The sequence below is a fragment of the Budorcas taxicolor genome, chromosome 22 (assembly GCF_023091745.1).
Source record: "Budorcas taxicolor isolate Tak-1 chromosome 22, Takin1.1, whole genome shotgun sequence".
NCBI lineage: Eukaryota > Metazoa > Chordata > Mammalia > Artiodactyla > Bovidae > Budorcas > Budorcas taxicolor.
In genome coordinates this window covers 28,389,443-28,416,096 of record NC_068931.1, presented here as the reverse complement: position 1 = coordinate 28,416,096, position 26,654 = coordinate 28,389,443, and positions in this window count along the sequence as shown.

Genomic DNA, 26,654 nt, shown 5'->3' with positions numbered 1-26,654 from the left:
TTGATTCTAATTTACTAGAAATAGAATTTTACTTATGAAAGCTAGATCTCTAGAGAAGTCCATAAAAGTTCTTATGCCAAAACTCAGCTTTCCTTTTGCAATGGAAAGAGGACCAAAAAAACGTTTTGACTCATGAAACTTTAAGAAGAAAAAGTTGAAATCTAATGCGTTTTCTTATAAATTCAAATAGTTCCGATGAATAACATTTCTAATATGTTTTCTAGGTTAACATTCTACAGTATGCATTGTACTTCTCACTGTAGCAAAATTTCAAATTCAGTAAGTGAGGAAGGAACTGGAATTGTGTTCTAACCTCAGCATCCTTAAGACACTTCATGGTCTTAAAAGGGAATTTTTATTATTTAGTTATTGGTTTATTATTTCTGTTATAATCCAGATGAGCTAGTTTCCCTGATTTCCAAACAAAATATAATGACTCTTTGCTGTCTTCTAATACATAATATAAACATTTATTCTTCCAGTGTTTCCATTCACAAACTCTAGTTAGTGTTTAATCAGCTTCAACTCTAATTCTTTCTGACTCTATGTATGGATTCAGTTCAGTTCATTTCAGTTGCTCAGTCATGTCCGACTCTTTGCAACTGCATGAACCGCAGCACGCCAGGCCTCCCTGTCCATCACCAACTCCAAGAGTTCACTCAGACTCATGTCCATTGAGTCAGTGATGCCATCCAGCCATCTCATCCTCTGTCCTCCCCTTCTCCTCCTGCACCTAATCCCTCCCAGCATCAGAGTCTTTTCCAATGAGTCAACTCTTCGCATGAGGTGGCCAAAGTGCTGGAGTTTCAGCTTTAGCATCATTCCTTCCAAAGAAATCCCAGGGTTGGTCTCCTTCAGAATGGACTGGTTGGATCTCCTTGCAGTCCAAGGGACCCTCAAGAGTCTTCTCCAACACCAAAAGCATCAATTCTTTGGCACTCAGCCTTCTTCACAGTCCAACTCTCACATCCATATTTGACCACTGGAAAAACCATAGCCTTGACTAGATGGACCTTAGTCAGCAAAGTAATGTCTCTGCTTTTGAATATGCACTCTAGGTTGGTCATAACTTTTCTTCCAAGGAGTAAGCGTCTTTTAATTTCATGGCTGCAATCACCATCTGCAGTGATTTTGGAGCCCATAAAAATAAAGTCTGACACTGTTTCCTCTGTTTCCCCATCTATTTCCCATGAAGAGATGGGACCGGATGCCATGATCTTCGTTTTCTGAATGTTGAGCTTTAAGTCAACTTTTTCACTCTCTTCTTTCACTTTCCTCAAGAGGCTTTTTCGTTCCTCTTCACTTTCTGCCATAAGGGTGGTGTCATCTGCATATCTGAGGTGATTTATATTTCTACCAGCAGTCGATTCCAGCTTGTGCTTCTTCCAGTCCAGCATTTCTCATGATGTACTCTGCATATAAGTTAAATAGGCAGGGTGACAATATACAGCCTTGATGTACTCCTTTTCCTATTTGGAACCAGTCTGTTGTTCCATGTCCAGTTCTAACTGTTGCTTCCTGACCTGCATACCGATTTCTCAAGAGGCAGGTTAGGTGGTCTGTTATTCCCATCTCTTTCAGAATTTTCCACAGTTTATTGTGATCTACACAGTCAAAGGCTTTGGCATAGTCAATAGAGCAGAAATAGATGTTTTTCTGGAACTCTCCTGCTTTTTCCATGATCCAGCGGATGTTGGCAATTTGATCTCTGGTTCGTCTGCCTTTTCTAAAACCAGCTTGAACATCAGGGAGTTCACGGTTCACGTATTGCTGAAGCCTGGCTTGGAGAATTTTGAGCATTACTTTACTAGCATGTGAGATGAGTGCAATTGTGCGGTAGTTTGAGCATTCTTTGGCATTACCTTTCTTTGGGATGGGAATGCAAACTGACCTTTTCCAGTCCTGTGGCCACTGCTGAGTTTTCCAAATTTGCTGGCATATTGAGTGCAGCACTTTCACAGCATCATCTTTCAGGACCCCATGAGCCTAGTGGCTTGAGACAACCATTTATGTAGCTCATGATTCTGTAGGTTAAGGATTTGGGCTGGCCTGGGCTGGATTGTTTTTCTGTTGATCTCAACCATGATCACTTATGTAAATACATTTGCCTGCCAGTCAGTTAAAAGGCACTGATTCTGGGCATGTCTCATTGTAGGTTATGATGGCAAAAGTGACTGGACCACATGTTGCCCCTCAAATAGGAGGCCTGCCAGAGCTTTGTCACATGGTGGTTTGGAAAATAGCCAAAGAGTCTAAGTGTAGGGGAATCCTCACTGTGCAACAACTTTTAGGCCTCTGCTTACATTATGATGCTAATATTCTATTGACCAATAAAGTGACAGGGCCAACCCAGATTCAAAGGGTGAAGCAAAAATTAACAGGCTCCTCTCTCAATGGGGAGACCTGCAAAATCATATCACAAGAGCTGAGATGCAGGGATAAGGAGAATTTGTCATCATTTTTATAGTCTATCTTATGATACTGCTCATGACTACTTGAATAGAATGTCAGAAAATAACTTGATCAAAGTCTCATGCCTCATCAGTTTTAAAGAAAGATTCATGCCAGGATATGTTTGATTCCAAAGTTATTGAATTCATCTTATGAAAGTTCCTAAATCCAGCTTACATCTTCTTTCTTTTATCTCTACTGAATTACCTGAAGGCAAACCATCATTTCTGACCTGGATAAAACCTTCTAATTGATCTTCCAGTTTCCAAATTTCTATCTGAAATACACTTTTCATGTAGCAATTTGAGTGACATTTTACAATGTAAATCAAATTATGCTGTTATTCATTCACTGTCATGTCCAACTCTTTGTGACTCCTTGGACTGTAGCATGCCAGACTTCCTTGTCCTTCCATCTCCCAGAGTTTGCTCAAACTCATGTGCATTGAGTTGGTGATACTATCTAACCATCTCATCCTCTGTCACCAACTTCTCCTTTTGCCTTCAATCTTTCCCAGCATCAGGTCTTTTCCAATGAGTCAGCTCTCTGCATCAGGTGGCCAAAGTTTTGGAGCTTCAGCTTCAGCATCAATCCTTCCAATGAATACTCAGGGTTCATTTCCACTAGGATTGACTGGTTTGAGCTCCTTGCAGTGCAAGGGACTCTCATGAACCTTCTCCAGCTCTGCAATTCAAAAGCATCAATTCAAATTATACTATTAATCAAATTATACTATTTTCCTAATTAAAACCTTCCAGTGGCTTGCCATCTCCTATTTAGAAAATAAAAATCCAAACTTCTTATCTTGATTTATAAGATATTCCAATTTTCTTGCTCCCCATAGAAATATCATTGTATCCTGCCCAGGTTTCTTGAGCAACACTGGGTTGTTCATTGTTTCTCCAATACACTGAGTTTTTCCCACCTTAAAAGCTCTTCTTTGCTATCCCTGGAGACACGACTTCTGAAAGGGAGATTCTTCCCTCACACACTACTTGGCTCTCTGTCATGGAGACTCATTGCCAATGTCAGTTTCACAGAAAACAAAACAAACAAACAAAAAAATCTTGATTACTTTCTGTAAGGTAGCCATAAGTTTTTCCTGGGTCCTTCCCAAAGCCATTTTTTTTTTTAAATCACATTAACATTGGGGTGGAAGCTACGGGAGTGATGTCAATATAATACTTATCAGTATTTGAAATTACCATGCATACTCATTTATTTTTTATAAGATCTACTTCCTCATTACCCTTTTAAACCAAACAACAGTAGAGAACTTATCTATCATAATCACCACTGGATTTTAATGAATGGCCAGTGCTTGACACAGTATCTGTTGAAGTAAGAAATGGCATGCTTTAAATCATGGGAAAATCCATGAAAAATAACACAGGGCTCTCCCCATATCCTTGGTAGCTTTCAGTGATGAGCAGAACCCCAACAACTCCACAGCTCATCCTCCTAAAGGTTCTTTCCCTGACGAGAGTCCTTATACTGTTGTTTAACATTATACTAAAAGGATTCAAGCATTCATCTTCGGGGTATGTAGGACAGGCGTGACTTCAGGGATGTCTATGGAGCCAAAGAGGAAGCAATCATTTTCATTTAAAATTAATTTTCTGTAATATCTAAATGGCTGATATTATCTCTACCAAGTATGACAAAGGGGAAATGACAAAAGTTAAGGAAAACTGAAGACCTGAATGATGGAATGAAGTAAATATTGACAGGAGAAACACAAGAGGACTGTGAATTTAGTGCCACAGAAGACAAATTTTGTTGACTTGCTTTGATTAACTCTATTATCTTATAACTTGGTAGAGACAAAAATATGAGCAAAGTCTGTAGTATTTTTGTCATTCCTAACTGAAAATACAGGCAGCTATGTTTTAGATGATTTATGAATATTTTTTAACACAGATTGTGTGGAAAAATTATATTTCAAATTGCTTTGTGCTATTTCATTGCCTCTACTTTTACTGTTCTTGAGTGTCTCAGTGGAATAAAGTATACTTGACAGCAGAGTTATAACGAAGAGGACTGGTAAGAACAGTTATGGAGATTAAAGAATGCGTCCTAGATTTATGAGAGTGTATACCAAATCATTCAGTCTTATAATTACCTTAGAGAATTGGTAGAGAAAAGAAAATAATTTGTTAAACTGTAAAGCATGCTATCTTCTCTCAGTGTTACTTATCAGGGTATTTTTTTTTTTTTAATGTTGTGTGGGCATTGGAAAAAATGGTGTAATTGAAATTGTGCATGTTGGTTATTGATATTTTAGAAGATTTGCCACATATCAAAATGTCTGCAAAGAGTTTATCTTAGACACTGAGTAGGGGGAGCACACATCTTGCTTAGCTGAATTCTTGTTTTGTAATGCAGAATTCTTTATATACCTGTTACACGCTATTTGTAGATGTGTATATACAATATTTATATTTCAGTGTTTTTATTTTTGAATGTTTTGTTTTATTGGAATGATAATATCCTTCTCCTGGACTCATTCAAATTTTTGTATAACCACATTATTAACTTGGTAGTTAAAGTGCTTGTTTTTTTATAAATTGTAGCTGTTCTGTTTTTATATATTCAGACTGCCGAATGCTGCAGTTGTCAGAATATAAATGTACACTCAAGTAGGCTGGGGATATTTAAGAATCAACATTATTTACTCACTTATTCAACAAAGTTACATTTATTGAACATCATTGAAAAAGCAAGAAATTTCCAGAAAAACATCTGTATATGCTTTATTGACTATGCCAAAGCCTTTGACTCTGGATTACAATAAAATTCTGTTTAATTTTAAAAGTTCTTCATCTATTTTAAATACCAGTCTTTTGTCAGATGTGCCTTTTTAGAATTTTTTCTACCAGTCTGTGGCTTGGATTTCCATTCTCTTAGTAATGTCTGCCACAGATCATACATTTTTAATTTCAACAAGTCCACTTAATCCATTATTTCTTTAATGGGTCATGTTTCAGTGTTGTATCTGAAAAGTCATCCCCATACCCAAGGTCATCTAGATTTTCTCATGCTGTCTTCTAGGAGTTTTATGTCTCCCTTTTGCTTTTAGATCTATGATCCATTTGAGTTATTCTATTTTGTAAAGTGTGTAGGGTCTGGATTCTTTTTACATGTGGATGTCCATTTTTCCAGAATTATTTGTTGAAAAGACTGCTTGTGCTTCATCGAATTGTCTTTGACCCTTGTCAAATATCAGTTGACAACACTTATGTGAGTCTATTTCTGAATTTTCCTTTCTGTTCTAGGGATCGATTTGTCTATCCTTTGGCCAGTGTCACAGTGTCTTGATTATTATAGTTATAGAGTAAGGCTTGAAGTTGGGTAGTGTCAGCCGTCCTAAAATTTATCTTTTTCAATATTGTGTTGATTATTCTGGGTCTCTTCCCTTTCTGTATGAATTTCAGACTCAATTTGTCAATATCCATAAAATAACTTGGTGACATTTTGATTGAGATTGCATTGAATCTATAGGTCAAGTTGGGAAGAACCGACATCTATACAATATTGAGGCTTTCACAAACATGGAGTATCCCTCTATTATTTATTTCTTTGATTTTATTCATCAGAATTTTATAGATTTCCTCATAAAACTTTACATAAATTTATACCTATTTTATTTTTTGGAATGATAATATGAATGGTATTATATTTGAAATTTTGGATTCTATTTGTTCATTGCAGAAATATCAGAAAGCAATTGATTTTGATATATTAACCTTGCGTCCTGTAATCTTGCCATAATAACTTGTTAGTTTCAGTATGCTTTACATTTTGCAGTTGAACAAATAATCTGTTTTCATACAGAAACTCTTCCTAAAATCTATATTATTAATACATCAATTTAAATTGTTCCATGGATATTTTGAAGCAATATTTAATTTTTTAAATGAATATTTCTTTTAGATAGTACTTGTTGTGACATTTAATTTAATTATTCTTTTATTACTTATAAGATTCCATGATTCAACTCTCACAAAAATTATATTTCAAATTGCTTTGTGCTATTTCATTGCCTCTACTTTTACTGTTCTTGAGTGCTGTATGGAAATACATCTTGTTTAAGTGTGAAGATATTAACGATTTTGTTTGTCTCATATGCTATCTTTCTTGCAGAAATTGCGTTTTTCTTTCGGGGAATTGCTCCTCTCCCAATCTAAACACATAGCTCTAATGCGGTATGAGCCAAGTTCTATCAGAAGCCGTCTTTGAATAGATGTGACATTGGCTACTTTGTTAAAGTCTCACCATTTTCCAGAATGAATTAGAGACAAAAGATAGAAGCACATCCTGATGCTGTCACGTGTCTTTATTCTAGTTGAAAATCTGGCTTCCTATTTGCTTCAATTCTGAGCTGAGTCATTAGCATCCATAGCAACCACCATGTACCCAAGTGTAGTACACAAAGCAGACTTTGATACACACACATACATGCGCATATATTCACACTGGTAAGAACATGTGAAACAGTCAATTTTCTCAATCTGTGGCTTTTTATACAAGTTTTGGGGTTATGTTTGATTTTATGCTCTTATTTGTAAAATAATAATCACCACTTTAACATACAATGTTTGCTTTCAGGATTGTTAGGCTTCTTTGTTTACCATTTTTATTTTGCAATAATTTTAAATGTAAACTGGAAAACATTGCAGAGAATGCTTATATAAGCTTGACATAGCTTCCACTACATAATCTGAGTGTCAAACTAAGGAAACAATGTTAGTAAAATATTATTGACTAAAATACTGATTTTATTTTTATTTCACTAGTTTTTCCACTAATATCTTTTGGTTTGTTTTCCCAACACCCTATGCATTTAGTTTGCATTCCATTTGGCTCCATGTCTCCTTACTTTTCTCCAATCTGTGATAGTTCCTCTGTCTTCTCAGTACTTTCAGGAGTATGACACTTTTGAAGATTATTGATCAATATTTTTAGATAATGTCCTCCTATTGGCTTTATTTAGATCACCTTATAATTTCATTCAGTTTATACACAGGCAGCAATACTGCAGAAGAGATATTCCTTCTTATTGCACCATCAAAAGTTATGTGATATAACTATGTCTTATCAATGGTGAGGTTAACTTCAATCAAATGGTTAAAGTGTTTTACAAAGTTCTCCACTGTAAAGTTAATGTTTCCTTTTGCAATAAATAATTATTTGAAGGAAGACTGTGCAAATATATACTGTGCAAATATACTTTTCTTAATTAAATTTTTATCCATAAAAATGTAGCATCCATAAATGTTTCATGCCTGCAATAGTTATTTCTGTGATTCTCTAAGAATGATTTTGTTTTTCCCTCATTCCATTTACATTTATTAACTGGACTTTTCTGTAAGAAAGAGCTGCCTCTTCTCCCACTTAATCGATTTACTAATTTTTTTCATATTACTATTGACTCATAGATATTCATTCATTATAACTGTTGTATAGCACTAGCACAGAAGAATTGATGCTTTTGAACTGTGGTGTTGGAGAAGACTCTTGAGGGTCCCTTGGACTGCAAGGATATCCAACCAGTTCATTCTAAAGGACATCAGTCCTGGGTGTTCTTTGGAAGAACTAATGCTAAAGCTGAAACTCCAATACTTACTTTGGCCACCTCATGCGAAGAGTTGACTCATTGGAAAAGACTCTGATGCTGGTTTCCCTGGTAGCTCAGAGGTTAAAGCATCTGCCTCCAATGCAGGAGCCCTGGGTTCGATCCCTGGGTTGGGAAGATCCCCTGGAGAAGGAAATGGCAATCCATTCCAGTATTCTTGCCTGGAGAATCCCATGGATGGAGAAGCCTAGTAGGTCACAGTCCATGTGGTCGCAAAGAGTCGGACATGACTGAGCGACTTCACCTTACCTTACCTGATGCTGGGAGGGATTGGGGGCAGGAGGAAAAGAGGACGACAGAGGATGAGATGGCTGGATGGCATCACCGACTCGATGGTCATGAGTTTGAGTGAACTCTGGGAGTTGGTGATGGACAGGGAGGCCTGGGGTGCTGCAATTCATGGGGTCGCAAAGAGTCGGAGATAACTGAGTGACTGAACTGAACTGAATTGAATTCAATAGTATCATTATTTAGTTTGGCACTAAAATTATCAGAGATTTGGCCATGGGCAGTGCCTTCCAGGCTGGTTCCTATGCCTTTTCAACAATGTTCCCTTTATTTTAAGAGTTTTGTTTATTTTCTTAGAATACAAGAAGCCTCAGGCTCTTCTTTTAATTTTTCCTATTTCATCCCTGAAAATAATGACTTCTCTAAAGATCCCTAGTTTCTTTTACTGGAAATTGATTTTTAAAAATAAGATCTGGACACCATTTCATTGATATTGAGGTATCACTGCTACTTGGCTTTCTCACTATACAGGACTAGAATTTACTTCTGTATCTATATGTATGCTGTGCATATACTTATTTGTATATTTAAAGAATGACTTGTTACTAATACTTCAACTAAACCTCCAATGAACTCAACAGGATTTATTGTAGTCTTCAAGATTCCTTACTTGTAACTTCTTTCTCTGACAATGACAAATTTGGATCTCAATATCACTGATACTTTTCATTATCTTTTTCAACCCTTATGCAAATATAAAATAATTATGGAATTTCTAATTGCTAAAACAAGTTTATTAACTAGAGAGTAGTATTTGTCTATTATAAAATTTATGTCATTATCCATACAATATGTGGCTAAAACACTATTTTCCAAAATTGTTGTGGTATGTTGACTTTGTACCCTACAATCTTGCATCCTACAACATTGCTAAACTCATTCATTATTTCTTGGGGCTTTCTTGTACTTTGGGATTTTCTACAAATGTCGATCACATTTGTCTGTCTGCCAAATAAAGATAGTTTTGTTACTTTCCATATGCATCAATTTTTTCCTTGCCTAACTGCACTGGTTAGGAATTCCAATAGAATGTTGGATTGGATTGATAAGAGCACACTTTTGTTTTTTTCTCAATCTTAACCGAATTCAGTCTGTCACTGTTAAGTATGATGTTAGAGATTTTGTGAATGTCCACTATGAGGCTAAAGTTTTTGCCTATAAAAATTATATTTTGGTATTTTATACATACTATTATTAATATTTAATAATATACTATACCTATTCTGTATCTATACTCAGGTAAGGCTTTTGGTAAAAAAAAAAAAAAAATCAGACTATAGGTTACAGCAAGAGGAAGAGAATGCAGGCATGCATCCAGGGTTACAAAGGCATCAAGGTGTAGTTCCACAGGGTCCTTCTTATTCACTCAAGATGTGTTTTGTCTCCAGACTAAATAACCAAAATTTGTGCAATGGATCTTGGCCTCAGGAGAGCTCAAGTAGAGTTTCCCAAGAGAGTCTCTAATGGCCATGTGACCAAGTCAGGTTGTCTAAAGGATTATGTAAGTTAAAAGCCATGAACAAACACACTGGCTCTGGGTGACACCAGGGGAGTTTCAGCCTTTAAATAGCACCTCATAAATCACTAGGTAATTGTTTAGTGGACCCATGAACTTTATCTTAGCTAAGAATCGAGTCAGATATCCAGCACTTCTGGAAATAAACATAGCACTGACTCAGTCCAGCTGTAAAACAGCTGTATCCTACAAATATTATATTCCTAGAATACAGTTTTTAAAAAAATCATAGATTTTAAATTTTATTACAGCATTTTTCACTTCTATTAATATGATTTTAGGTTTTATTTGTTCTCTAGACTTTTAATTTGGTGAATTATATTAATCTATTTTGAATGTTAAGCCAGCTTTGAATTTCCTCAAATAAATTTATTTGATTATGATATATTGTTGAATATGCTATGCTGTTAACTTTTTTGAGAATTTTAGTGCTTATGTTCATGTGCAATACTGATCTGTAGTTTTCTTTTCTTGTATTATCATTATCTGACATTCTGGTAATTTCATCTTGATATAATAAGTTGAGAAAAAAATTCTTTCCATTGGATTCTTTGTTTTAAATATATAGTAAAATTCTTCAGTGAAACCAGTTAGGCTCTTTTAATAATTTTACTTTACTGTGATTTCAATTTTCTTAATAAATATAATTCATGCTATTTATTTCTTGAGTGACTTTTATTAACTTTTGTCTTTCTAGGAATTAGCCTCTTTCATCTAGGTGTTTAGTGTATATTCACAGTATTCACAGCATTTTCTTACTATTCTTGTAATGTCTGTGGGGTCTGTAGTGATAGCCACTGTTTTCATTCATGATGCTAGCGAATTGGGCCCTTACATGTCTGGCTATTTGGGTTGGTATGTTCTAGGACTGGTGTTAATCAGCTAGATGGCAGGCAAATCCCAGTGTTTATAGGATAGAGGGGAGATTCCAAGATGGAGCTAGTCAACACTACTATTGTCCTGGTAGAAAAACTCCCCAAAAGGGCTGTCACCAGCATCTGTGCCCCCAGGGGGGGCACAGTTGTCCCTTGCCTCACCGATAGGCACTTCAAGATCAGCAAGTGGGTTTGACCCAAGCTCTTTTCAAATGAATTGATCTCAGAGTATATGAGATTTTGCATGTGCACTTTAAGAGCAGAGTCTCTTTTTCTTACAGTCCTTTAGTTCATCCATAAGTAAGCCTTACTGGTCTTCAAAGCCAGGTGTTCCAGTGCCTCATCTTCCCAGTGTAGAACCCCTGGGCTGGGGAGCCTGTCATGGAGTTTGGACCCTCAGTCCTTGGCGAGAACCTCTGCAATTGTGATTATCTTCCCATTTGTGGTTCACCTACCTGAGGTTGTGGGCCTTGACTATACCATGCTCTTGGAGTCTCTGGTTGGTTTTGTTTGTTTATATTTCTCTTTATGATTTTATATTTTTTGTCCTCAAATGCACTGACTGTTCACTCAGCTGCCTGGAGTCAACTGCTGAGTTCATAGAAAATAATCTTAGTTTTGCTGTTTGTTTTTTTTAAAGAAATTCTCAAATTTCTGTTTGATTCTTTCTTACAGTTTTCTTCTCTCTATTCTCTTAGAAATATGTCATATTTTTCTTCTCGCTTATATGTCTAGTAATTTTTTGGAGGAAGGAAAGGCTTTCAGCAGAAAATAATAAAGACAGAGGTAAATAGGGCTTTTTGTTTTATTTATTTTATCTTAGTATGCGTGGAAATATACAGTTTTACGTCTGTTAGGCCTTTAGCATGAGAATTTGACTTAATGTAGAGATGGTCTGAGTTTGTGATTTCTTGTTGCTACAATCAACCTCATAGAACCATTCTCTTCATATTCCTCTAGGACAACCATATGCATAAAGTGGAAGCAGATTCACGAGAGTTTTTCTTAATATTTATTCTACCCTTAACTTTAAGTGATCCCTTTTCACTGTGCCTTAGGTTTGGTCTGCCTTTATGCACCAGGACTTCCCTGGTGGCTCAGATGGTAAAGCGTCTGTCTACAATGTGAGAGACCTGGGTTCGATCCCTGGGTTGGGAAGGTTCCCTGGAGAAGGAAATGGCAACCCACTCCAGTACTCTTGCCTTGAAAATCCCATGGATGGTGGAGCTCGGGGCAGGCTACTATCCGTGGGGTTGCAAAGAGGCACGACTGAGAGTCTTCACCTCACTATGCTCTTAAACTCTGCTGGGAGTATTCACTTTACTTGTTACTTGATGCTTGTTAGGCTGCTGATGGTGGTTGGGTTGGGGTAGGGAAAATTCTTCTTGTGATTGTTTGCCCTTGTATACTGCACTGTGAGCCCCACCCTCTGAGAGGCCCAAAATAATTCATGAAGTTGTAGTTTGTTCAACTTTGTTCATGTGAAGTGTGGAGGTGATGCAATTTCCAGTTCTCTTTATCCTCAGGAGAACTAGAAAAAAGTATACATCAGTCTTTTCTAAATAATTATTTTTAATTTTCTAACAATTTCCTAATGATTAGGAAATTCCAAATGATTTAACTAAATCAAGCAAAACTCTAGCAATCTCAACTTGCCCAGCTGTTTGTAAACTGTTTTACCACCATCTACAAAGTTGAAACAAACCTCTCCATCTAGTTTTGATAGTTATTATTTTGTTTCAATAATTTCGTCATTCAAACTTGGCTAAGTAGTAAATGTATCCTCTAAACTAATGGCTCTCCAACTTATCATTTAAATCTTTAAAAAAATTATTTGAGGGTACTTATTAAAAAGAAATTTGCTTAGTTTACCCACAGGAAATCATATTTCCTAGATTTGAGGTGAAGCTAGGAAAGTGGCATTTTTAATAAGCTTCTCCAATATTCTGATACAAAGTGATGCCTTTCCCATGCTCTGAGAATCTCTTTCCTAAACATTTATCCCAAAAGGGTACTACTTTCAAATTTCTTCCATTTGGATTTTCCTTGGGGTCATAGCTCATTTTTCCATATTTTGTCCATCTTTCAAGAATATTTGTCTACTTCAAAATCTCTTTTTGTAAGTAGGGTGATGTCAAGTGCTTAATTACTAGTGAACCATCTGCACCAACCAATAAGAACAGAGGCCAACCCAAACAGAATAGATGTCAACATTAAAGAACATTATAGTTGTGCCTGTGCCTACCAGTCAGTACTAGCCTTTGAAGAATTCATTTTGAGCAGCTATATTTCTGTAACTATTAGTTTGCACATAGCATTTTTAACAGATTTATAATCCATAAAATCCAGATATAATCCATATACCATAAAATCCAACCATTTAAAGTGTGCATTTTAATCACATACAGTGTTTTCATTTTTTATGATTTATTGATCTGTGAATGTATATTATCTATATCAAAAAGCAATTTGGATTACTTTTTCCAAAGATATTTGTCTTCTTATATTTTTCACAGTCACTTGTCTAGTTTCCCCACATAATCAGTTCAATTCAGTTGCTCAGTAGTGTCCAACTCTTTGTGAGCCCATGGACTGCAGCATTCCAGGCTTCCCTGTCCATCACCAACCCCCAGAGCTCACTCAAACTCATGTGAATTGAGTCAATGATGCCATCCAACCATCTTATCCTTTGTTGTCCCTTTTTCTTCCTGCCTTCAATCTTTCCCATCATCAGGGTCTTTTCCAATGAGTCAGCTGTTTGCATCAGTTGGCCAAAGCATTGAAGCTTCAGCATTAGTCCTTCCAATGAATATTAAAGATTGATTTCCTTTAGGATTGACTGGTTTGATCTCCTTGCTGTCCAAGGGACTCTCAAGAGTCTTATCCAACACCACAGTTCAAAAGCATCAATTCTTCAGTGCTTAGCTCTCTTTATAGTCCAACTTCATATCTATACATGACTACTGGAAAAACCATAGCTTTGAATAGACAGACGTGTCTGTAAAGTAATGTCTCTGCTTTTTAATATGCTGTCCAAGTTTGTTACAGCTTTTCTTCCAAGGAGCAAGTGTCTTTTTTTAATTTCATGACTCCAGTCACCATCTGCAGTGATTTTGGAGCCCAAGAAAACAAAAAGTCTCTCACCTGTTTCCATTGCTCTCCTCTTTCACTTTCATCAAGAGGCTCTTTAGTTCTTCTTTGCTTGTTTTTCCCTCAACCTTTTTTTAAGGTTGGTGTCATCTGCATATCTGAGGTAATTGATATTTCACCCTGAAATCTTATTCCAGCTTGTGCTTCATCCAATCTAGCATTTTACATGATGTACTCTGCATATAAGTTAAATAAGCAGGGTGACAATATACAGCCTTGATGTACTCCTTTCCCAATTTGGAACCAGTCCCTTGTTCCATATCCAGTTCTAACTTGCTTCTTGGCCTGCATATAGGTTTCTCTGGAGGCAGGTAAGGTGGTCAGGTGTTCCTCTCTCTTGAAGAATTTTCCACAGTTTGTTGTGATCCACATAGTCAAAAGCTTTGGCGTAGTCAATGAAGCAGAAGTAGATATTTTTTTGGCATTCTCTTGATTTTTCTTTGATCCAATAAATATTGGCAACTTGATCTCTGATTCCTTGCATTTTCTAAATCCAGTTTGAACATCTGGAAGTTCTCAGTTCACATATTGTTGAAAACTTACTATGAAAAATTTGAGCTTTACGTTGCTAGCATGTGAGATGAGTGCAATTGTGTGGTAGTCTGAACATTCTTTGGCCTTGTGTTTCTTTGGGATTGGAATGAAAACTGACCTTTTCCAGTCCTGTGGCCACTGCTGAGTTTTTCAAATCTGGTGGCATATTGAGTGCAGCACTTTAACAGCATCATTTTATAAGACTTGAAATAGCTTAGCTGGAATTCCATCACCTCCACTAGTTTTGTTCATGGTGAAGCTTCCTAAGACCCAGTTGACTTCATACTCCAGGATGTCTAGCTATAGGTGAGTGATATCCTCATAGTGGTTATCTGGGTCAGAATCAGTTCAGTTCAGTTCAGTTGCTCAGTCCTGTCTGACTCTTTGCAACCCCATGAACTGCTCTGTGACAGACATTACTAAGAGAATGGAAATCCAAGCCACAGACTGGTAGAAAATATTTCAAACAGACACATCTGACAAAAGACTGGTTATTAAAATAGATGAAGAACTTTTAAAATTCAACAGAAAGAAAGCAAACCCAATTAATCAATGGGGCAAAAACCTTAACAGACTCCTCGCCAAAGAAGATAGTTCATTTTAGTTCAGTTTAGTCACTCAGTTGTGTCTGACTCTTTGCAACCCCATGAACCACAGCACGCCAGAACTCCCTGTCCATCGCCAACTCCTGGAATCCACCCAAATCCATGTCCATTGAATCGGTAATGCCATTCAACCATCTCATCCTCTGTCGTCCCCTTCTCCTCCTGCCTTTAATCTTTCCCAGTATCAGGGTCTTTTCAAATGTGTCAGCTCTTTACATAGGTGGCCAAAGTATTGGAGTTTCAGCTTTAGCATCAATCCCTCCAATGAATACCCAGGACTGAGCTCCTTTAGGATAGACTGGTTGGATCTCCTTGCAGTCCAAGGGACTCTCAAGAGTCTTCTCCGACACCAAAACTCAAAAGCATCAATTCTTCGGTGCTCAGCTTTCTTCACAGTCCAACTCTCACATCCATACATGATTACTGAAAAACCATAGCCTTGACTAGACAGACCTTTGTTGGCAAAGTGTCTCTGATTTTTAATATGCTATCTAGCTTGGTCATAACTTTTCTTCCAAGGAGTAAGTGCCATTTAAATTCATGGCTGCAGTCACCACCTGTGGTGATTTTGGAGCCCCCCCAAAAAAGTCAGCCACTGTTTCTCCATCTATTTGCCATGAATTGATGGTACCGAATGCCATGATCTTACTTTTCTGAATGTTGAGGTTTAAGCCAACTTTTTCACTCTCCTCTTTCACTTTCAAGAAGCTCTTTAGTTCTTCTTCACTTTCTGCCATAAGGGTGGTGTCATCTGCATATCTGAGGTTATTGATATTTCTCCCGGCAATCTTGATTCCAGCTTGTGCTTCATCCAGCGCTGTTTCTTATGATGTACTCCACATATAAGTTAAATAAGCAGAGTGACAATATACAGCCTTGACGTTCTCCTTTTCCTGTTTGGAACCAGTCTGTTGTTCCATGTTCAATTCTAACTGTTGCTTCCTGACCTGCATACAGATTTCTCAAGAGGCAGATCAGGTGGTCTGTTATTTCCATCTCTTTCAAAATTTTCTACAGTTTATTGGGATCCACACAGTCAAAGGCTTTGGCATAGTCAATAAAGCAGAAATAGATGTTTTTCTGGAACTCTCTTGGTGTTTTGATGATCCAGCGGATGTTGGCAATTTGATCTCTGGTTCTTCTGCCTTTTCTAAAACCAGCTGAAACATCTGAAAGTTCACAGTTCATGTATTGCTGAAGCCTGGCTTAGGGAATTTTGAGCATTACTTTACTAGTGTGTGAGATGAGTGCAATTGTGCAGTAGTTTGAGCATTCTTTGGCATTGACTTTCTTTGAGAATGGAATGAAAACTGACCTTTTCCAGTCCTGTGGCCACTGCTGAGTTTTCCAAATTTGCTGGCATATTGAGTGCAGCACTTTCACAACATCATCTTTTAGGATTTGAAATAGCTCAGCTGGAATTCCATCACCTCCACTAGTGATGTTCACAGTGATGCTTCCTAAGGCTCACTTGAGTTCACATTTCAGGCTCTAGGTGAGTGATCACACCATCGTGTTTATAAACAGATTGCAAATAAGCAGATGAAAGATATCTACGTAATATGTCATCTGGGAAATGCAAAAGATACCACTATTCAGCTATTAGATGGGTTGACATGTAAAACAATGACAACATCAAATGCTGGTTATTATGTTGAACAACAGGAACTCTCAATCATTGCTGGTGGGAATTCAAAATACACTTTGGAAGATAGTTCTGCAGTCTCTTACAAATCTAAACACACGCTTAGCATGCAGTCCAGCAATTGCACCTCTTAAAACTTACATGAAGTTCAACACTTATGTCAATGCAAAAACCTGCTCATGGATGTTTATTATAGCACCTTCATTTATAACTGTCAAAACTTGGAAAGAACCAAGATGTCCTTCAGTAGGCGAATGGATAAATGAACTATCATACATCCTGTGAATGGAATATTATTCAGCATTAAAGTAAGTTACCAAGCCATGAAAAAACATAGAGGGATCTTAAAGGCATATTTTTAAGTGAAAGAAGCCAACCTGAAAAGGCTCCATACTTGTGATTCTAATTTTATGACATTTTGGAAAAAGAAACGATGGAGACTTTAAAAGGTGAGTGTTTGGGGAAAGGGAGGAATAGGCAGAACACAGAGGGTTTACAGGGAAGTGAAAGTATATTGTATGATTATATTAGAGATACGTGTCATTACACATTTGTAGAAACCCATAGAATGCACACCAAGAGAGAGCGCTAAAGCAAACTACGAACTTCAGATGATAATGATATGCCTACCTATTGAACAAATGTAACACTATGTTGGGGGAACTTCATAATGGGGATGGGGTGGAAGTGGTGGCTATGCATGTGTGGGGCCAGAGCATAAAGTGGAAGTCTCTGTTATTTTCTCTCAATTTTGCAGTGAACCTAAAATCTATGTAAAAAAATAAAGTCATTAATAGTTAAAGCAACACCCAAAATATCCACTTTTTGAAGTAAAATGCAAGCATTATATTTTTCCTGATTTTAAAGCAATAATTTGTCCCTATAGTTATTCATTCTTAACCTAAGAATATAATATGTATATATTGTCATTTTCTTTTTTATCTCCTAGATACATTTGGATAAGGATATGATGCTGTTCTTATATCAGAGATTACTATTAAACTCTCCTCCAATGTTTTCCACATTTAGAAACTTTGGGTATCTCTTTTAACTTGTTTTCTAAATAGTTTAAGACTTGTCCTGATAACTCAATGTTATTCTAATGTGAATAAAATAAAACCATCACAGCAAAGAAGAACATTAAAGAAAATGGAAAAGAAAAAAAGTTCCTTAATTTAATTTCTCTCTGCCAATTGCAAGCAGTGTTATCCTGAACACTTTGAGACTTGACCCTCCATTTTCTCAAACTTTAATTTGTAATAAGAAGGCCTGCTCTACTAATTTATTTTTATTCATGTTGGTATCAAATGAAGCAATATAATATGAAAAGGGCAAACAAAATGAAGAAAAAAAAATAAAACGTATTAATACCTTGTACAAGGCAGCAAGCAAAATCCTTTTAACCTCTCAAGCTGCAGCAGAAGGCATTTGGTAGTGAAGGAGAATTTTTCCTGAAAAAGCAAAACAGTTTCTAAATAGAATAGGAGGAACTTCCACTTGAAATTTATCCTAGAAAAACACCTCCACTCCCACCTCCCACGGAAAACAGAGGTTATATGTTTCAGTCAGCAATCCATCAAGACAGCTGAAGAAAGTAATTTACGGAAATGTTGTAGCAGTCATTTATTTATTGATTTTTCTTAAAGCTTTAGCTGAGACCATTCAAATATTTAGGGAACCCAGAATATCAGCCACAGCCTAGCTTTCATGGACCAACTCTGTCTAATCTCGTGCCAACCTGTGTGGAGATGTAGTCTTTTCTACTTTTCAGTGAGCTGTGTATTTGTGGATTGTGGTGAATGATTTGCAGGTGAATGAATGTGTTGAGGAAGAGGTTGTGGATGGAGACAGTGTTGGTGGTAATACTACATATCTCCTACCAGATAATATTTCTTTTCTATACACATACAATACACACACACACACACACACACACATATTTTTTTCTTCTCTCTCTCATTAAAGTTCCCTTAGACCCTATAGCCAGAAGTGGTGCTTTCCTCCATAACTCTTCTCTCCAGTAACTATTGAACAATGCTCCTGTATTCTACCTTCATCTTACATATCCCTTTTGAAATATCAAGACTGTCTCCCACACATCTTGAAGATTAACTTCTGTTTTCCTTAGGAAAATGGGATTCCCTCTTCAACTCCTGCCACTTGACTCTTGCGTTTATCTGGCATAGGTATCCATCTCAAACTCAGAAGATTTTTTTATAATTAAATAAAAAATTAATGCAGGGGCAAAGAATATAAATTTTGTTCCCTAAATTATTACATTAACTATTGAATATATTGATTTTCGACTACCCCACACCATCCCAGCTTTCTCCTGAATTTTTGTAAGGAGAAGTTAGTTACGTGTTCCCTGTCTTCACTTTCAGATAACTAATGCAGTTTATTAAATAATATCCATAGTTCTCTTTCTGGTTAAAATAGGGATCTTTTTGTTGTATATGCATAATCTTCTGCTTTCGGAATTTTAGCCTTGGGCTTCCCAAGTGGTGCTAGTGAAACAGAATCTGCCTGCCAATGCAGGAGACTCAAGAGACTCAATTTTGATCCTTGGGTTGGGAAGATCCCCTGGAGTAGGAAATGGCAACCCACTCCAATATTATTGCCTGGAACATTGCATGGACAGAGGAGTCGGGTGGGCTACAGTTCATGGGGTCACAGAGTCAGACACAACAGAGCACAAAGCACAGAATTTTAGCAACATTTTAGAAAGCAACTCATGGGCACATATAAAGTAGGCAACATGTAGGCGATGTTTCCATCTCATTGCAGGTGTTGATGGACTGGGTTTTCTATTTTAGTGTGGTTGGTAACCAGTACAAAGCCTATGTATACATGTATATCACTACTAGGTTAAATATATATATATATATATATATATATATATATATATATATATATATATATATATATATATCTTCAGTTAGGATCAGCTCTGTTTCCTTGGGTTCAGACACATTTTGGTTAGATTTATGTAAACATGATTTTGCTTAGCATTTGACAATTTTTACTTCTGCTCCTTTATCTCCTTTGAAATCTCATTCCACCTTGATTGAGGGTTGGTTTTTTTTAACTTTTTATTTTGTGTTGGAGTATACTCAATTAACAATGTTGTGACAGCTTCAGGAGAATAGCAAAGGGACTCAGCCATACATATACATGTAGCCATTCAGAATTTGTTATTGTGCTTTTGTTCCCCAAATTTGCATGCTGTAAAGTTCATCACTTTTGGACTATAGGTCTATGAGTACTTAGATGTAAACAGATTTTTTTGTAACAGCCAGCACAGACAGAATACAGAATAATCCCATTATCCCAACAAATTCCCTCCTCTTGCCTCTTTATATTCAGACCCTGCTCTATCCCAAACCCTAGAAACCTCTGTTCTGCTCTTTGTTTCTATATTTTTATCTTTTTCAGAATAAATGGAATCATACAGTATGTGACCTTTAGAAACTGATTCTTTCACTTAGAGCAATGTGTTTGAGTTACATTCATATATAAGTTGAGTGAATCAATAGTCCTCTCTGTTTTATTGCTGAATAATATTCCATTTTGTGGATGTGCACAAGGACATCCATATGTCTACTGAAGGACATGTAAATTGTTTCCAGTTTTTGTCTACTGAGAATAAAGCTGCTATAAACTTTTGCATACAAGTATTTTTTGTGAAATACATTTTCTTTTGGATAAATATTTGAGAGTGGGATTGTTGGGCCTTATAGAAAGTTTATACCTAATTTTATTTTTTAAACTGTCAAAAAAAAAAAAAAAACCTGTTTTCCAGAGTGGTTATATAGCTACCTTTTCTTTTAAAATTTCTTTGTCTTATTTAATAATCACATGATTCTCGCTGATCTTAGAAAACTGTGGCTATTTTCTTAACTGTCTTTAAATAATTAATATATTTTAATGGAAGACTTCCTCTGAGGTGTAACATGGTTGAACTTACATTGCAGAAGGATGAGATGGCTGGATGGCATCACTGACTCGAAGGATGTGACTTTGAGTGAACTCCAGGAGTTGGTGATGGACAGGGAGGCCTGGCGTGATGCGATTCATGGGATGGAAAAGAGTTGGACACAACTGAGTGACTGAACTGAATTGAACTGAACTGAAAAAAGGCACACAGATGTTTTCTAGCTAACTCTCCTTAAAATTTCTTATTTAATTTTCTCTGATATTGTGCAGAAATAACATAAACTTGCCCCTAATATTCTATCATCTACCTTGTGGGTGGCTCTTGTGTTATACAGGACGATGCTGAAACAGTATCACTTCTATATTCTGGAAATCTGGACTTGCAGCATGAATTGTGAATTATAAGCCTATTTAGGAGTAATGCTGGAATAGTAGTCATGTATGGATATGAGAGTAGGACCATAAAGAAGGCTGAGACCTGAAGAATTAATGCTTTCAAACTGTGGTACTGGAGAAGACTCTTGAGAGTCGCTTGAACCAAAAAGAGATCAAACCAGTCAATCCTAAAGAAAATCAGCCCTGAATATTCATAGGAAGGACTGATGCTAAAGCTGAAGCTCCAATACTTTCACCACCTGATGCAAATAGCTGATTCATTGGAAAAGACCCTGCTGCTGGGAAAGATTGAGGGCAGGAAGAGAAGGGGATTACAGCGGATGAGATGGTTGGATGGCATCACCAACTCAATGGACATGAGTCTGAGAAAACTACAGGAGGTGGTGAAGGAGAGGGAAGCCTGGCGTGCTGCAGTCCATGGGGTCACAAAGAGTTGGACACTATTTAGCGACTGAACAACAACAACAATTTGAAGAAAACAGCATTGAAAGAATACATATCATTCCTGTTTCTCTAGAAGTTTCCTGAGTTTCAGTAATCATTACCCTTGGAAAGTTTTCTCTGGTTACCTATAATTCAATAAGGCCATGGAAGAAGAAAGAGTAGTCACGAATATGTACTTCTCACCTTGCAGATGTTGGCCTTTACTATGCCCCAAATCAATGATGAAGTATACAAATGAAAGACATGACAAAGTGAGTATTGGAAATCACTTCAACCTATGTTGGTTTGAAAACAGAACTGCTTGTATAACTAAGTGAAAGTGAAAGTGAAAGTGAAGTTGTTCAGTCATATCCGACTCTTTACGACCTGTTGGACTGTAGCCCACCAAGCTCCTCCATCCATGGGATTCTCCAGGCAAGAATACTGGAGTGGGTTGCCATTTCCTTCTCCATTACTAAAGTAATCTAATATTTCTAAACTTTAGGTTGATTCTGCAATCTTTTTTTTTTTTCCTCTTAGATTCCAAGACCTCAGAGTACACACAGCAGTAGCACACTTCTTATTGCTAAGAATGTTCTTTTTGTTGGGTTATTAATAAAACCAGCAGGAAAACTTTTCTAAGTTTTTCCTCCTACAAGTATCTCAAACATAACTCTGATAAAGCTGGTTTACTAACTGGCACCTCCTCCCTGGTTTATCTATCCTAGACATCAAGATTCTTACCCTCAGCTTTCAGACAGGATCCTCCAGGTCAAGGTATTTTCCTATAATGATGTCTGAAAGAACGTTCCTTCAGGACTAAAGAACATTTCATAGTCCCACACTATGTAATGGGGGAAAAAAAAAACGTTAAAAAAAAAGTGAAAGCATTAGTGCTCAGCCATGTCCTACTCTTTGTGACCCCATGGATCATAGCCTGCTAGGCTCCTCTGTCCATAGAATTCTCCATGCAAGAATAGTGGAATGGGTAACCATTTTCTTCTCTAGGGGATCTTCCTGATCCAGGGATCAATCCCTGATCTCCTGCATTGCAGGCAGATTCTTTACCATTGTGCCACCAGGCAAGCCAGTGTGTACTTATTACAAGAAATCCATCTAATAATAATAATATCCACACACCCATGTTTTATCCTCTGTAGCAACATGGTCAATGGTTGCCTTATACAGCTCAAGGAATGCTATTTTCTTTTCTTTTTTTTAAAATTAAATCTATGCTTTTCTAGTTCTATGTCCCACACTATTCTTGCATACCTATATACTCTGAATAGTCATTTACTAATTTGAGGATTCTTGGTACTAACTATTCTTATTTCTAATCTATCATTGCTCACAGTTTTACTATAAAGAGATTTCAGTGTTAGGAAGAATGGATACCAGGAGGGGAAGTGGGGCTGGGATGAATTGGGAGATTGGGATTGACATACATATACTACTATGTATAAAATAGATAACTAATGAGAACCTATGTATAGCACCAGGAACTCTACCCAATGATCTGTGATGACATAAATCCAAAATATCCAAAAAGAATGAGGGGACATATGTATGCATATGGCTGATTCTCTGATGGCTCAGTGGGTAAAAGAATCCACCTGCAATTCAGGAGACACAGGAGAAGTTGGTTCCATACCTGTGTTGAGAAGATCCCCTGGAAGAAGAAATGGCAATCCACCCTGGTATTTTTGCGTGGAAAACCGCATGGACAAAGGAGCATGGTGGGCTACAGTCCATGGGGTTGCAAAGAGTCAGACATGACCGAGCGACTTTCACTATTTTTTTTCATTTGCTTTACAATGCTGTGATAGTTTCTGCTGTACAATGAAGTGAATCAGTACAAATATCCCCTCCCTCTTGGATCTCCTTCCCACCAATCCCTGCATCCCACCCACCTATGTCATCACAGAGCACAGAGCTGAGCACTCTGCCCTGAATAGCCACATTTAAAACAAATGTAACTTCTAATGAGGTGGATGAAACTGGAGCCTATTATACAGAGTGAAGTAAGTCAGAAAGAAAAACACCAATACAGTATACTAACACATATATATGGAATTTAGAAAGATGGTAACGATAACCCTGTATGCGAGACAGCAAAAGAGACACGGATGTATAGAACAGTCTTTTGGACTCTGTGGGAAAGCGCGAGGATGGGATGATTTGGGAGACATTGAAACATGTATAATATCGTATATGAAACGAATCGCCAGTCCAGGTTCGATGCATGATACTGGATGCTTGGGGCTGGTGCACTGGGATGACCCAGAGGGATGGTATGAGGAGGGAGGAGGGAGGGGGGTTCAGGATGAGGAACACGTGTATACCTGTGGTGGATTCAAGTTGATGTATGGCAAAACCAATACAACATTGTAAAGTAATTAACCTCCAATTAAAATAAATAAATTTATATATAAAAATAAAACAAATGGAAATTGGGAAGCAGCTCTATTTGTTTGTTCTGCCAGAGTAAAGAAGCTCCTTTTTCAAGTAAATGTCTAAAGGATGTATGGGAGGTGTTGTTGTTTTTTTTTTAATTTTACATGTTTGAAAATAGCTGAATATTTTTCTTCATACCTGATTGATAGTTTGGGTGTGAATAGAATTCTGAGGCAAAAAAAAAAAAAAAAAATTATTTCCCTTGGGAACTTGGAGGTAATTGCTCTCTTGTCTTCTGGCATTCAGCGTGGCTGTTGAGAGTTACGTTGATCTGGTCTTATTCTGGTCTGCATCTCTCCTGTTCTGTTTTTGGACCCAGTTTATAAAATCTCTTCATATTTACAATTCGGAAAGTTTACCATGTTGTAAGGAAGTGCATATTTTCCTCACTCTTTCAATCTAGAGAAACGTGTCTTATTTGGGAGGATTTTTGTCTTTTTTTACATATTTCTTTATTCTTTATTCCAGTTTCTCTGGACTTTCTTAAACACCTCTCAGTTGTATATCGGGGCTGAACTGTTTCTTCATGTTCCTTAATGTTTCACAACTTTTAAATTTCTTTTGCTTCATTTTCACCTCTTAGGGGGAAATTTATCAAACTTTATTCTCAAATGTTTCTTTTGATTTTTCAGCTATATTTTATTATAAAAATTTCCAACAGAGAAGTAAAAAGAAATTTGTACTGAAACCTGTTTCCCAACTACCTAAATTAAACTCTATTTGTTGAATTTTAAAGATTTGATATTTTTTACAAAAAAACTTATGCTCTAATTGTTTCTTTTACAGTGTATCTTGTTTTAAGGATGTACTTTTTTTCCCACTCACTCATTTCTTTCTTTGGAAATAATTGTATCTGTTTATCTTTATCTCTTTTACTTAAAGGGCTTCCCTGGTGGCTGAGCTCATAAAGAATTCACCTGCAATGTGGGAGACCTGGGTTCAATCCCTGGGTTGGGAACATCCCCTGGAGAAGGGAACAGCTACCCACTCCAGTATTCTGGCCCTGGAGAATTCCATGGACTATACAGTCCATGGAGTTGGAAAGAGTCAGACACAGAACTCCCCAAATATCTCAGGTGTCCTGTTAATTCACATATAATACTGTGTGGAAAAAACTAATATTAATAACTTGGCAAGGGCTTATATGGTGCGACTTATGAACAGCTGGGTTTTGTGTGTGTGTGTGTGTGTGTGTGTTTCAGCAGGGGATGATCTTACTTGGGAAGTGCTAAATACCAGAGGAGTGACCCATTTATATTCCAGAGAAAACTCATTATTTTGTTACTTCCCTTTTTAAATGGGGGATATTCTGCAAGGGAATGGGAACATACTGCAATATTCTTGGCTGGAAATTCCCATGGACAAAGAATCCTGACAAGCTATGGTCCATGGGGTCACAAAGAGTCAGACACGACTGAGTGACTACGTGCACACGTAGATTTATTCAGAGTTCTATCCATAAGCTGGAGCCTATGTATAAGAGTGTATGTAAGTGTGGGTGTATGTCTGTGTAAGAGGGCGTGTGTATGGTCCTGCGAAGCTTAGTTGTCTTACACAGTGTAATCTAATCTTTCCTTTTCTCTGTCCACTGGATTTGCTAAACTGAAGACCCTCATCTTCTGCTGGCCGGGTCACATATTTTATTTTTTTTCTCATCATTCTTAGCTAGGTCTTACAGGATTTTGGATTCCTTCAGCAGGCTCATTCAGTCTTACTTTCCCCCCCTTCTCTTTTCCCTCTCTTCTAGTTTCTCTGTCATCATATTTATGCCTTCTTGGAAGTGGGGGTAAATGTATGTGGATAATTATTATTTCCAGAATGAGTTCCCTTCTCACAATCTCCTCAATAACACCATTCTGGTCTATCTCCATATCTGAACACTCTAAGGTCTTCTCTGCTTTCTAGCTGTGAGCTGCATTTTAGAACCTGCTAGGGATTTTTTTGTAATAAACAAAGAAATACATGAAAAAGTTAAAAAAAATGTACAAATAAAACTATTTGCAGGTTAAATGTTTGAATAAAATATATATTTTCCCAGATATAAAAAATTCCTATGTTGTACAACCGAGCCTTTTGCCTGGAAATAGTAACGTTAGGTTTCATACTTATTGTCACACCTCTGCATATGCCCTAAATATTCATTTCTGGAAGACATGTCAGGGATGTAAAGGCCGGAATTTCCTGGGGTAAAATCTTGATTATCCTATCTTGCTGTCCTAGTGAATGGGGAAAATTATTTAATTTTTGTAAGGACCACTTCCTAACCTACTTAGGGCAGTAATTTGCACCTAACAGAGTGATAATAAATGACTATGAGAACTTTTCCAAACACCCTATCTTATACTTGAAACTTTGTAGACTAATTCACTTTGAATGTAGACACTTTAGAATTGTTTCCCATCAATCACATTAATAATTCATCTCCAAGTTGTCAAGATACAAAAGAAGAAACCAAAGACCTGGCTCTAGAGGAATTTACGGTAAGCCTAGGACCAGCCAACATCCTGTGACTGGTGCAATATCATAGAATCCAGTGCTCCTGCATGGAGATAACATTATTTGTTTCAGGGGGTTGTCATTGGAATTAAATATGTTAAAAATGTAAAGAACTTAGAAATATGCCTGGCAGAGAGAATTCCTCAAATGTGGACTGTTGTAAAATTATTTTCTTATTACTATTACTGTTTGATTTCTGTGTGAATGCACTTTTCTAGGAATTTCACAGGTATCATCTCTTCTCTCATAC